This window comes from Moschus berezovskii, chromosome 14 (assembly GCF_049115385.1).
Source record: "Moschus berezovskii isolate FMDL1 chromosome 14, NW_MosBer_1.0, whole genome shotgun sequence".
Classification (NCBI taxonomy): domain Eukaryota; kingdom Metazoa; phylum Chordata; class Mammalia; order Artiodactyla; family Moschidae; genus Moschus; species Moschus berezovskii.
The window spans coordinates 79,832,912-79,846,091 of record NC_142473.1 but is presented as its reverse complement, the minus strand read 5'-3'; positions in this window follow the sequence as shown (position 1 = coordinate 79,846,091).

The window sequence follows — 13,180 nt, the reverse complement described above, 5'->3', positions numbered from 1 at the left end:
GCTTTGGCCAGCACCCTGAGATAACTGAACTGTGGAAACTAGGCAACTAGTAGGAATATGCAGGGACTCTGGAACCCCAGCCTCGTTAGGCCCATTTCCCAAATAGCCAGGGACCTCTCAGCTCAGGCCATGAAGTCAGGACACAACCCACGCTTCCCTGCTTTTAAATCCAAAGGGACCCCCTAGGAACAATTTACCAAAGGTATAGGCACGAGTTCTGTAGCCCTGCTGGGGCCAACACTGTTCATCTACCGTCAGGTGCTGTGTGACCTTACGCAGTCTGCTTGACCTATCTGAGTCTCAGTTTCTGAGTCTGTGAAATGGGGATAATAGTAGAAGCTACTTCACAGAGGGGAGTCCCCTGCATGATCCATGGCAAGGGCTTAATAAACATGAGCTAAGTGATCTCTTTCCTGCCTCCACAGCTGTGCTTGCTGGTTGCTGTCCCCTTGAACAGACACAGAAACCAGGGCTAGAAGACAAGCGTGGTTGCCCAAGGACACGGAGCTTATGAGTGGTGGAGCAGGCGTGGGACCCAGGGCTGGCTGAACCCCAGGTCTGAGACCCATGCCCCCCCATCCTTACTCTTATGACAGGTTCCTGGGGCTCTGAGTGTGGGTAGGAAAGGGAGGGATCCCCCTAAACACTTTCAGTGTATCTTAAAGAGGTTTTTAGGGTCCCGGCTGCCCTGGGGCTGCCCTGGCGGTAGGACATCCACCCAATCTCCTTTCCCCATCCCCCCACAACATTTAAAAAATATAACTTTTCCAATTTCTTGAACCCCGTCGTACCCAGAAATCATGCTAGGCAGGCCACGTGTCTTGTCTCAATTACTCTTCACAGTGTCCCCATGGGGAAGGTGTAATTTGCCCTGTTTTACAGTTGAGGAAACAGGGAGGGGATCCCCATGCCCAAACCGCAGAGCAGGTTAGAGTGAGCAGGGCTGGGACAGAGAAGTCTGCACCTCTGTGCTCCGCCCAGCTGTTGCACTGGAGTGTGGTGCCCACAGCCAGTTCTGCACCTGCTCCGTGCCTCAGTTTCTCCATCTGTAAAGTGGGAGTGACACAGATAGGAGCTACACGTCTTCTAGGGATATCATGAGGGTTAATTAGGGTACACCAAAAACATTGGGAGTATCTGACTCTGTGAGTTCTCCATAAGCAACGATGAACTGCGGTCAGCTCTCTTGTAGCACAAGCCATGATGGCACAGGGTCAGTGACACTGGGCACTCCAAAACTCTTAGGATTCCTCAGCCATGTCTGGGAGGGCTCAGGTGGGTGGACCTACCCAATGTTTAGTCAACCAGAATCCAGGGGACATTTATTGGATGCAGGCACTTTACAAACAGCTCATTTATCCTCCTGACCCCCTTCCGAGATTGGTAGGGATTGCTATAATCATCCCCCATTTACCGATGAGCCTCTACACATGGACATCACCAGATGGTCAACACCGAAATCAGATTGATTATATTCTTTGCAGCCAAAGATGGAGAAGCTCTATACAGTTAGCAAAACAAGACCAGGAGCTGACTGTGGCTCAGATCATGAACTCCTTATTGCCAAATTCAGACTTAAATTGAAGAAAGTAGGGAAAACCGCTAGACCATTCAGATATGACCTAAATCAAATCCCTTATGATTATACAGTGGAAGTGAGAAATAGATTTAAGGGTCTAGATCTGATAGACAGAGTGCCTGATGAACTCTGGACGGAGGTTCGTGACATTGTACAGGAAACAGGGACCAAGACCATCCCCATGGAAAAGAAATGCAAAACAGCAAAATGGCTGTCTGAGGAGGCCTTACAAATAGCTGTGAAAAGAAGAGAAGCGAAAAGCAAAGGAGAAAAGGAAAGATATAAGCATCTGAATGCAGAGTTCCAAAGAATAGCAAGGACAGATAAGAAAGCCTTCCTCAGCAATCAATGCAAAGAAATAGAGGAAAACAACAGAATAGGAAAAACAAGAGATCTTTTCAAGAAAATTAGAGATATCAAGGGAACATTTCATGCAAAGATGGGCTTGATAAAGGACAGAAATGGTATGGACCTAACAGAAGCAGAAGATATTAAGAAGAGGTGGCAAGAATACACAGAAGAACTGTACAAAAAAGAGCTTCACGACCAAGATAATTGCGATGGCGTGATCACTCACCTGGAGCCAGACATCTTAGAAAGTGAAGTCAAGTGGGCGTTAGAGAGCATCACTACAAACAAAGTTAGTGGAGGTGATGGAATTCCAATTGAGCTATTTCAAATCCTGAAAGATGATGCTGTGAAAGTGCTGCACTCAATATGCCAGCAAATTTGGAAAACTCAGCAGTGGCCACAGGACTGGAAAAGGTCAGTCTTCATTCCAATCCCAAAGAAAGGCAATGCCAAAGAATGCTCAAACTACTGCACAATTGCACTCATCTCACACGCTAGTAAAGTCATGCTCAAAATTCTCCAAGCCAGGCTTCAGCAGTACGTGAACCGTGAACTTCCAGATGTTCAAGCAGGTTTTAGAAAAGGCAGAGGCACCAGAGATCAAATTGCCAACATCCGCTGGATCATGGAGAAAGCAAGAGAGTTCCAGAAAAACATCTATTTCTGCTTCATTGATTATGCCAAAGCCTTTGAATGTGTGGATCACAATAAACTGTGGAACATTCTGAAAGAGATGGGAATCCCAGACCACCTGACCTGCCTCTTGAGAAACCTGTATGCAGGTCAGGAAGCAACAGTCAGAACTGTACATGGACCAACAGACTGGTTCCACATAGGAAAAGGAGTACGTCAAGGCTGTATATTGTCACCCTGCTTATTTAACTTCTATGCAGAGTACATCATGAGGAACGCTGGGCTGGAAGAAACACAAGCTGGAATCAAGATTGCCAGGAGAAATATCAATAACCTCAGATATGCAGATGACACCACCCTTATGGCAGAAAGTGAAGAGGAACTCAAAAGCCTCTTGATGAAAGTGAAAGAGGAGAGTGAAAAGGTTGGCTTGAAGCTCAACATTCAGAAAATAAAAATCATGGCATCTGGTCCCATCACTTCATGGGAAATAGATGGGGAAACAGTGTCAGGCTTTATTTTTTTGGGCTCCAAAATCACTGTGGATGCTGATTGCAGCCAGGAAATTAAAAGACGTTTACTCCTTGGAAGGAAAGTTATGACCAACCTAGACAGTATATTAAAAAGCAGAGACATTACTTTGCCAACAAAGGTCCGTCTAGTCAAGGCTATGGTTTTTCCCGTGGTCATGTATGGATTTGAGAGTTGGACGGTGAAGAAAGCTGATCACCGAAGAATTGATGCTTTTAAACTGTGGTGCTGGAGAAGACTCTTGGGAGTCCCTTGGACTGCAAGGAGATCCAACCAGTCCATTCTAAAGGAGATCAATCCTGGGTATTCATTGGAAGGACTGATGCTAAAGCTGAAACTCCAATAATTTGGCCACCTCATGCGACGAGTTGACTCACTGGAAAAGACTCTGATGCTGGGAGGGATTGGCGGTAGGAGGAGACAGGGACGACCGAGAATGAGATGGCTGGATGGCATCACCGACTCGATGGACATGAGTTTGAGTGAACTCCGGGAGTTGGTGATGGACAGGGAGGCCTGGCGTGCTGTGATTCATGGGGTCGCGGAGAGTCGGACATGACTGAGCGACTGAACTGAACTGAAGCCAGAGCACAGAGAGATTAAGAAACTTGCCCGAGGTCAAGCAGGATTAGAACCCAGGCGTCTGCCTTCTAAGTCTGTGGTCTTTGACACTGTACTCCGCCGCTGTCTCTCATAGCCCTTCTGCCCGCAGAACCCAAGAACCTGGAGAAGAGAGGTTCCCTTGCAATCACCCCCAACTATTCACCATATAATTAATGATGATTCTTTTATCTCTTGGGTATGAAAGAGACATACCACGACTGTGAAGCCAGTTATTCTAGATCTGCATGCTCTTCTCCTGGAAATGAAGGCTGAATAGGCTGCAACCAAGGTTCAGTTCAGTTCAGTTCAGTCCAGTCGCTCAGTCGTGTCCGACTCTTTGCGACCCCATGAATCACAGCACGCCAGGCCTCCCTGTCCATCACCAACTCCCGGAGTTCACTCAAACTCATGTCCATCGAGTCGGTGATGCCATCCAGCCATCTCATTCTCGGTCGTCCCTGTCTCCTCCTACCGCCAATCCCTCCCAGCATCAGAGTCTTTTCCAGTGAGTCAACTCGTCGCATGAGGTGGCCAAATTATTGGAGTTTCAGCTTTAGCATCAGTCCTTCCAATGAATACCCAGGATTGATCTCCTTTAGAATGGACTGGTTGGATCTCCTTGCAGTCCAAGGGACTCCCAAGAGTCTTCTCCAGCACCACAGTTTAAAAGCATCAATTCTTCGGTGATCAGCTTTCTTCACAGTCCAACTCTCAAATCCATACATGACCACGGGAAAAACCATAGCCTTGACTAGACGGACCTTTGTTGGCAAAGTAATGTCTCTGCTTTTTAATATACTGTCTAGGTTGGTCATAACTTTCCTTCCAAGGAGTAAACGTCTTTTAATTTCCTGGCTGCAATCAGCATCCACAGTGATTTTGGAGCCCAAAAAAATAAAGCCTGACACTGTTTCCCCATCTATTTCCCATGAAGTGATGGGACCAGATGCCATGATTTTTATTTTCTTTTTATTTATTTATTTATTTATTTATTTTTCTTTCTTTCCAAATATTTGGTCCTCATCAATTCTACTATCTCACTATTTTCCTATTTATTATTTTATGTGTGTAGCTTGAAGGGGAGCTCCTTATTATCTTCCAGGAAAGTTTGATGTTGATGAGCAAAACATCTGACTTCCCAGGACCTCTTTAAGGTTCTTCATCTCCTTTATTTTTTTTTTTTAGGTAATTAATTTATTTTTTATTGGAGGCAAATTATTTTACAATATTATATTGGTTGGTTTTGCCATACATTGATATGAATTTGCCCCTTCTGAATGTTGAGCTTCAAGCCAACCTTTTCACTCTCCTCTTTCACTTTCATCAAGAGGCTTTTTAGTTCCTCTTCACTTTCTGCCATAAGGGTGGTGTCATCTGCATATCTGAGGTTATTGATATTTCTCCCAGCAATCTTGATTCCAGCTTGTGCTTCTTCCAGCCCAGCATTCCTCATGATGTACTCTGCATATAAGTTAAATAAGCAGGGTGACAATATACAACCTTGACGTACTCCTTTTCCTATTCGGAACGAGTCTGTTGTTCCATGTCCAGTTCTGTTGCTTCCTGACCTGCATACAGGTTTCTCAAGAGGCAGGTCAGGTGGTCTGGTATTCCCATCTCTTTCAGAATTTCCACAGTTTATTGTGATCCACACAGTCAAAGGCTTTGGCATAGTCAATTAAGCGTGGTGATCTCTAAATTTCGTACAGGAAGAATTTGGGAGCAGTAGAAAACTGCTGGCCCAAGTGTGTTAATGTCCCTAACTATTTTCCACATTATTTTTAAAACATCTAAACCAGGGTCTGCCTGGAGAAAGAGGACCAGATCTGGTCATTGTGGTCCCCACCAAGATCCACGGCCAGAGCAACCTTAGCGGAGACCTACTGAGCAAACCCCAAGAGGGAAAGCCCAATACTGAACTCACCCAGAGAGCAGGGGGTCAGGGGTCATCTGGTCCAGCATTCCTCTTTTTAAAGAAACAGGAATCCAGGACTAGAGAGGGGAAGTGACTTAGGCAAGGTCACGCAGTAGACTGATGGAGACCAGAATTTCAGGCTTCCTGGTCACTCCTCATGACCTTGACATGGACAGGATGTTTCACTTAGGCCAGGTCTGGACCCCAGAGTAACAAGGAGAGGGTGTGGGTATGACTCAGGGGAACGCGTCCAGCTCCTGAGGCTGTGAACTCCTTAATGATGGGAGCCCCCTGTGTCTGATTCTTTGCTGGATCCCTAAAGCCCTGCACAGAGCTGGGCTCATACTAGTTGTTCATTGAACGTCTTCAGAATTGACTGACTGAATGGCCTCACGTGCGGTGAAAGTGGATGACAGAGCGCCTGTTCACGTGCCCTGGGAGGACGGTGGGCACCCTTGACCAGAGTGGGAGCTACTGATGGTTTGGAAGACTTCACACTGCTCACTGTGGTTTCTTTGCTGGAGCCAGCTGGGCCCCTGCTGCTGGGCACCTCAGAGCTGTCATCTGGGGGCACAAAGTGAGGGCCAGCACCAGGTTTCTCTTCTGATAGGAAACCCCTTCTGACCTACCTGTTTCCAGGGTGGATTCGGGATGGGCCAGCATGCCCCCAGGAAGGCCAGGCCCTGATGACTGCCAGCACTCTGCACCCCTGGTGCTCCCAGCTCCCCGAGTCCCATCACAGTGCTGACGGCAGCTGTCACTTTTTATCGGAGCTGCATTTGTATCAGGGTCTTTGCTCTCTGTTCGATGTACGTGATCTCGTGGAACCTCTCACCATTTACAGGCGTGGGAGATAAGTCCTGGGTGTTCATTGGAAGGACTGATGCTGAAGCTCCAATACTTTGGCCACCTCATGCGAAGAGTTGACTCATTTGAAAAGACCCTGATGCTGGGAAAGACTGAGGGCAGGAGGAGAAGGGGACGACAGAGGATAAGATGGCTGGATGGCATCACCAACTTAATGGACATGAGTTTGTGTAAGTTCCGGGAGTTGGTGATGGACATAGAGGCTTGGCATACTGTAGTCCATGGGATCACAAAGAGTCGGACATGACTGAGTGGCTGAACTGACTGAACTGAAAGTACCATTAGACCGATGACGGAATTGAGGCCCAGAGACGCTGCGAGCACCCTGTCCAAGGCCACACAGCCAGAGGACGAGAAAGGGCTGAATGCAGTTCTGTCAGCCCCAGAGCCCCCACTCTGGACCTCTCAACCTTGGACTTGGCACTGGGGGCAGGGACCCAAGACCCAGCCCCAGGACCCAGGATGACCCAGCCAGGCCCAGGCAGGCCCTCTGTCCTGAGGAGGTACAGGAACTGGCACAGGAGCTGCCTGGGCCCCCCCATGAGCCTCGCCATCTCAGCAGGGGAAGCATCTTGGGAGAGGAGACGCCAGGGAGTACCACATCCAAGGCAGACCACTGGTTCAGTCCTAATGGGTCTCACTGCTCAACTGGCCCAGGATCGGGCTGCTTGATAGATTGAAAACGGGAGCCAAGAGTCCTGGTTCTAGTCTCAACGTGGCCATTTTTTAAGTTCTGTAACCTTGGTCTCTTCAGGAGCTTTGGCTTTCTCACCGAGAAAGTACCAACAGAGGCCTAGGGCCTCCCTGCATTTGTGTAATCCTGGAGTTAGCTGAGATTATCTAGAACCACAGGAGCAGAGGGACATGGATGACTTGGACCATCCAAGTTCAGCTCTTAGCCCCTTCTCTGGTTCCAGCTCTGGGTCTGCGTGTCAGTCAGCTATTGCCATGATAATGCTACGAAACAAACATCCCCAAATTCAGTGACTTACAGCAGCAGGCATTTAGTCTCACATTCGTGGACCTGCAGGTCAGCTGTGGTTCTCTGAACTTAGGACAGGCTCAGCTGTGTCCTGTTTCAGGCTGCAGGTTGGGCTCAGGTCACTCCACATAAAGTCATTCTATGACTGCCGCTGAAGAGCAGCAGCCTCCCAAGGGAACCTCTTCTTACGGCCACCACCAGAGTGCAAGGGAGCAGGTCAATCCACGGAAGCACATCTCTAGCTTCTGCTCTGCCATGTCTGCTGACATTTGTCTTGCTTAAAAGTGAGTCACATGGCCAAGCCCAACTTCAGTGTAGGGAGAGCCCCTGCTGCACTGTGGGAGGGGGTGTGCAACTCTTTGCAACCCTGTGGACTGCAGCCTGCCAGGCTCATCTGTCCATGGAATTTTCCAGGCAAGAATACTGGAGTGGGTTGCCATTTCCTTCTCCAGGGGATCTTCCCAATCCAGGGATAAAACTCATGTCTCTGGCCTTGGCAGGTGGGTTCTTTACAAGCTGAACCACTGGGGAAGCCCAGTAGGAGGGGAAGGGGATAAATATTTGCTGGATAATAAGCCAGTCTCTCATGGCTGGAAAGCCCCCAAGTTAAATTCACAAGTAGAGAGAGGCTCATTTTGGCCACCGCTGGCTCAGGTCCCTTTGGCTCAGGGTTCAAGGGCAGAGGGAAAAGGCAGCAGGGGCTGGGATCAGGGGCTGCAGAGGAGGTCTGAGCATGCGGTGTGGCTTTCGCAGCGCAGTGCTGGGCTAGCTATCGTCCTATTGGCGCCTCCGTTCTACACCTGCACACTCTCCCAGGCCCCTTCTAGTGGCCCTGGAAGGCCTGGGCCCTTCCTCACTGTCCTATCCCCACCCCACGCCTCCTCCTTGCGGCTGGCATCCTTGGAGCACAGAACAAAAACAAGGCCTCACACCACACCCGACTGGCTGGCATTTCCGCTCTCAGACACTTCATCCCGAGAAGCCGATCTAATTTCCACCCTGTGAAAAAAACAGTTGTCTCGCACCCAGGCAGCCCGCACCATGGGACAACCAGCTGCTTCCACAGTGGGGTAAAGGTGGGTAGAAATTCGGATCAGGACCAGCGGCAGGCACACACCCTCTTCTTGCTGGGGGAGGAGACTGGTGGGTGAGAGCTGTGGGCAGGCGGGTGGAAAGGCCGTGATTGCACAGGCAGGGCCAGGCTGCTCTTTAAGGCCAGGAGTAACATCCTCTCTCTGGACCTCAGCTCCCTCATCTGCGGGTTCTGGAAGGCCCTTCCCAGCTCCTAAGACCTACAGCTCTCAGTGGCCCTACCTTTGTTCAAAGATGGATTTTTGTAACATCAATGTACAAATCAAATTCCCAAGCCGTATCCTTTCCTCCCTTTCTCTGACCCTATACAGAACAGGACTGGAGCCATTATTCTCTCCCCTCTGCTCCCAGGCGGGTCGTCTCTGCAGCCACCTGGTTGCCGGGGCTGGCGGTGCTGTTCTGGAGTCCGACACAGGTGACAGGTGGGGCGGGTGGGGTCCTTATTCCCCAAAAGGCACCCTTCACGGGGGCTGGCTTCAGAGGGCTCAGCCAGCCAGGGCCCTGGGGGTGGAACAGGCTTTGCAAAGAGAAGGTCACTCCATTCCCAGACCGAGTGTCCCCTGATAATCCCGAGGGAGCGTCATGTGGGCCCTCTGAGAGCCCAAAGCCAGGGCTGCTGAGGAGAAACCCCGGGAGGCAGGGCTATGGGCCCGACCAGCTGGGGGACTTCACCTCGAGGGAGGGCTAGAGCTGCCTCCAGAGACTAGCAGACCTCAGTTCACAGCCCTCCGGTGCCCTTTTGACAAAGCGGACAGAATGAGCAGCAACACGAAAGGGAGGCTCCAGTGCCATCAAGTTTCAGCCGCCCTGTTGGCTGCCCATCCTCTGAGGCCTCGTAAATGTCAGCGTTCCCCAGAGCGTGGTCCCTGGGCGTCATCCTCGGCTCTCTTCTAAGAAGCTCATCCATCCCCGTGATGACCTTACCAGTGCTCGTTATAAGCTGCTGCCTGCTGCCCTCTCTCCTGAGATCCAGACCCTATAGACAGTTTTATTTGTAAAAAAAAAAAAAACCCAGGATAACAGAACTTCCCTATGGCCCAGTGGTGAAGAATCCACCCTGCAATGCAGGAGACTCGGGCTCGATTCCTGGGCTGGGAACTTAAGATCCCACATGCCGAGGAGTAAGCCACAAGTACGGAGCCCGTGAGCTGCAGATACCAAAGCCCAGGCCACAAGCAGAGAGGCCGAACACGGCATCAAGAGGTCCTGCGTGATGCAGCGAAGATCCCGGGTGCCATATCTAAGACCCAATGCGACCAAATAAATAAACAAATATTAAAAAGATAAAACAGGGTGCTGTCGCCACCCCCAGGCTTGAATGGACAAGAGCGGAGCAGCTGCCAGAACCTGGAGAGAGCTGACTGGAGAGGGCAGCTTGAGGAGCCAGGCTGTCAGTAGAGGGACACAGCCCGCCTGAAGCAGAGAGGCAGGAGGGAAACAACGTCCCCCTTTCATTCTCCTCCTCCCTCTGCTCTTCCGCCCCACCAGTGGACCCAGCCAGACCAGGGAGCCCGTGGGTGTTGCCCACACAGCATTCTTCCAGGACACTGAGCAGGTAGAGGTAGAGGGCAAAGTGTGGGTCTGGAGAGGCCACCGGGAGATGCCCAGCTCGGGGCCGCTGAGGATGGAGAAGGTCATCTATGTCTGCTGCACATCCCCCTCTCCACCTTGGGGCCTTCTCGACTTTGGGCGAAAGGGTCTGGAAAGTATCAGCGTTCTGGATTCAGAGAGCCCAGGATCTGAATTCTAACTCTTCACCGCCATGCCACCATTACATAACCTCCGAATACCCGTTTGCTCACCTGTAAGATGAGAACAAGAACACCTAACTCAAAGCGCCGCTGAAGGCGATGGAGGAGGTGTCCAGAAAGTGCTGGAAACCTGGGAAGGCTCAATGACTTGGTCTCCTTTTATCTCGCTCTGTCTGTTCTTTATCTCTTGGCTGGACCTGCACGACTTCTGAGCTGGTTTCTGTTCCCTATCATAGCTCCTTTAATTCATCCTTCATGATGTCCCCAGGACCTTTGACAGAGCATGTCACAACTGTCCTCAGAAAATGGTCACGGCTTCCCCGTGCCCAGAGGGTAAAGTTTAGGTCCTCTACTGCAACAGCCAAAGTCAATCAGGGGCCTGTCCCGATTCTCCAACCAGAACAAGAGAGGCTAACCCCTCTCTCGGTCTCCTTGCCCGCGGGACACGGATCTACTCTATCCGCACTGTTCCCAGGGAACCTCTAGGTCTCCAAGACTTTTCGGATGCTGTTCTGTTCCCCTGCTACCCCCTAGATGTCCCTTCTCCTTCTCCCACTGGTGGGGCTCACATGCCCCTTCTTGGGGGAAAACTCCCTCACCCACCCAAACGGAACTGCTCACCGTGCATTCTTACACTCTCACATAGATATTTTCTCATCTGCCCACCAGTAGAAGCAGCTGTGGTATGTCTGACCCTGTGCAGCCAGAGCACTTTGAACGCAAGCGTTGAGGCACCTCATCGGGCTTTCTGTGCTCTTGCTATGCCAGGGGTGCGCTTGTGCGGAGGCGGGCTCTGGGCAGCCGAGGCCTTCGCGCAGGCGCACTGATCCTAATGCGTCTGCACTGATCCTTAGCTGCTGCTGCTGCTGCTAAGGCACTTCAGTCGTGTCCGACTCTGTGTGACCCCAGAGACGGAAGCCCACCAGGGTCCCCCGTCCTTGGGATTCTCCAGGCAAGAACACTGGAGTGGGTTGCCATTTCCTTCTCCAATGTGTGAAAGTGAAAAGTGAAAGTGAAGTCGCTCAGTCGTGTCCGACCCTCAGCGACCCCACGGACTGCAGCCTACCAGGCTCCTCCATCCATGGGATTTTCCAGGCAAGAGTACTGGAGTGGCTTGCCATTGCCTTCTCCGCGGAGCCTCCCAAAAAGCGGCGGGTGTCCTTATGTTGTTTTTAAAGTGATAAGGGAATCGAGGCAAAGCAATTTGCCTTGGAGTTCTTGGCCAGGAAGGGGAGAACCGGGGTATCTGGGTGCTGAGATCTGTGCTTTTCCCACTCCCTGTGGAGTTCAAGAAAATGGACCAATGAATGAATGCACGCGTGAACAAATGAATGAAAAGAGGCAAAAGCAACACGAGTGAAGGCTAAAAGCAGGGAAGACTTGAGTTCAAGTGCACCCATCGACCATGGGGCCACTGCTTATCTTCTCTGGAGCAGAGAATAGTGCTCAGGGGATCTTTCTTTCCTGCCCTTCCCAGCCACTCCTAACACCCTGTCTTTCCTCATGATCCAATTCTGGGCAGCTCTGGGTTCCTCCCTGTGCCCTTCCCAGTGGGGAACAGAGAACCCTGTGGGGGAGACTCTTGTGGGGAGGACCACGGGGCCTTGGGGGAGCCCAGACAGCTGCTCCAACAGCCCTTCAGCCCCCGTGACGAACATCTCAGGACAGCTTTTCTAGCGCCCAGAGCAGGGGGAGGGGCCTGTTAAAACTGTTTATATCCCGCCCGCTAGCCCACTGACAGCTTAATGGCAATGCCTCCTTCCTATGACTTTTATTTGTCAACCACATTTGGACCCCTTCTCAAGTGGCAGGAAGAGTGACTCCAGGTGGCTCGTCTGGATAGCCTGGCTCTCCCAGTGTAGACTGGAGATTTACAAGAAGCTCCAAAGAGCCCACCATGGCTGTTCCCCGGCCGGTGAGCCTCCAGCCCTGGTTGCCAAAGAAACCTTGCTGTTAGGTTCTGGGCAGCTGGGGTAGGTGGGTGTGGGTAGGGGTCTACCACTGGGTCTGTGTTTGCAGCGTCTGTGGCCTGGGCTCGGTCTGAGCGTCTGATGGCCCGGCAGCGCCTCAGTAATTGAACAGACTGTCGATTGGCCTCTCCTGTGAGAGGTGCCATCGCCTGGGCTATAAATCAACCACTTTAATTCTCATCAGGGACGAGTTTGGCAAGAAGGTTGCTGGCTCCAGTGCAAATGGGATGAGTGGTCAAAGAGCAAAGCTGGTTTAAATGGTGTCCTGCTCTGAGGCTCAGAAGTGCCTATTCACAGGTCCTAGGTCACCCCGTGGAATGTTCCTATTACTGATGGAAGATCCTGATGGAAGTTATTTAATATGTGAGAATTTGGCACTGCCATTGTTCAAGCCTCAAAAGGCCCCATTGGCAGCTGTAAAGAGATGGGAAATCCAGACTGAAAGATGGATCCGTCCTTCCATGCATTCATGCAGTGATTCATCTGCTGACATCCTCTGCCTTGACATCTTTGCCCATCTCATTCCTTCTCAACATTCAGGTCTCAGTCCAAAGGGCACCTCCTCAGAGAGGATGCCCTAACGACCCTGTCTCATGGAGTCCCTCTCTCTCCTTGCCACCTGGATACTATTACAACTGTGTGTTTTGTTTCTGTCGCAGTGCATTCCAGGAGCTGAAGTTCTCTTGTTTATTTGTTTCTTGCTGGTTTGTTGTCAGCCGTGCCCACTGGAAGTAAAATCCTTGTGAAGAGGGATCTTGCTTTCCTATCCACTGCCATGTCCCCAAGTGGCTGGCACTATGCCTGGTCCACAGTAGCTCCTTGTCCATCCAACATTTGCCAAGAATTCCCCAGTTGCCAGGCCAGTGATGGGGGCTCCACCATGGCCTGGTTGCTGTCCTCAGGGGA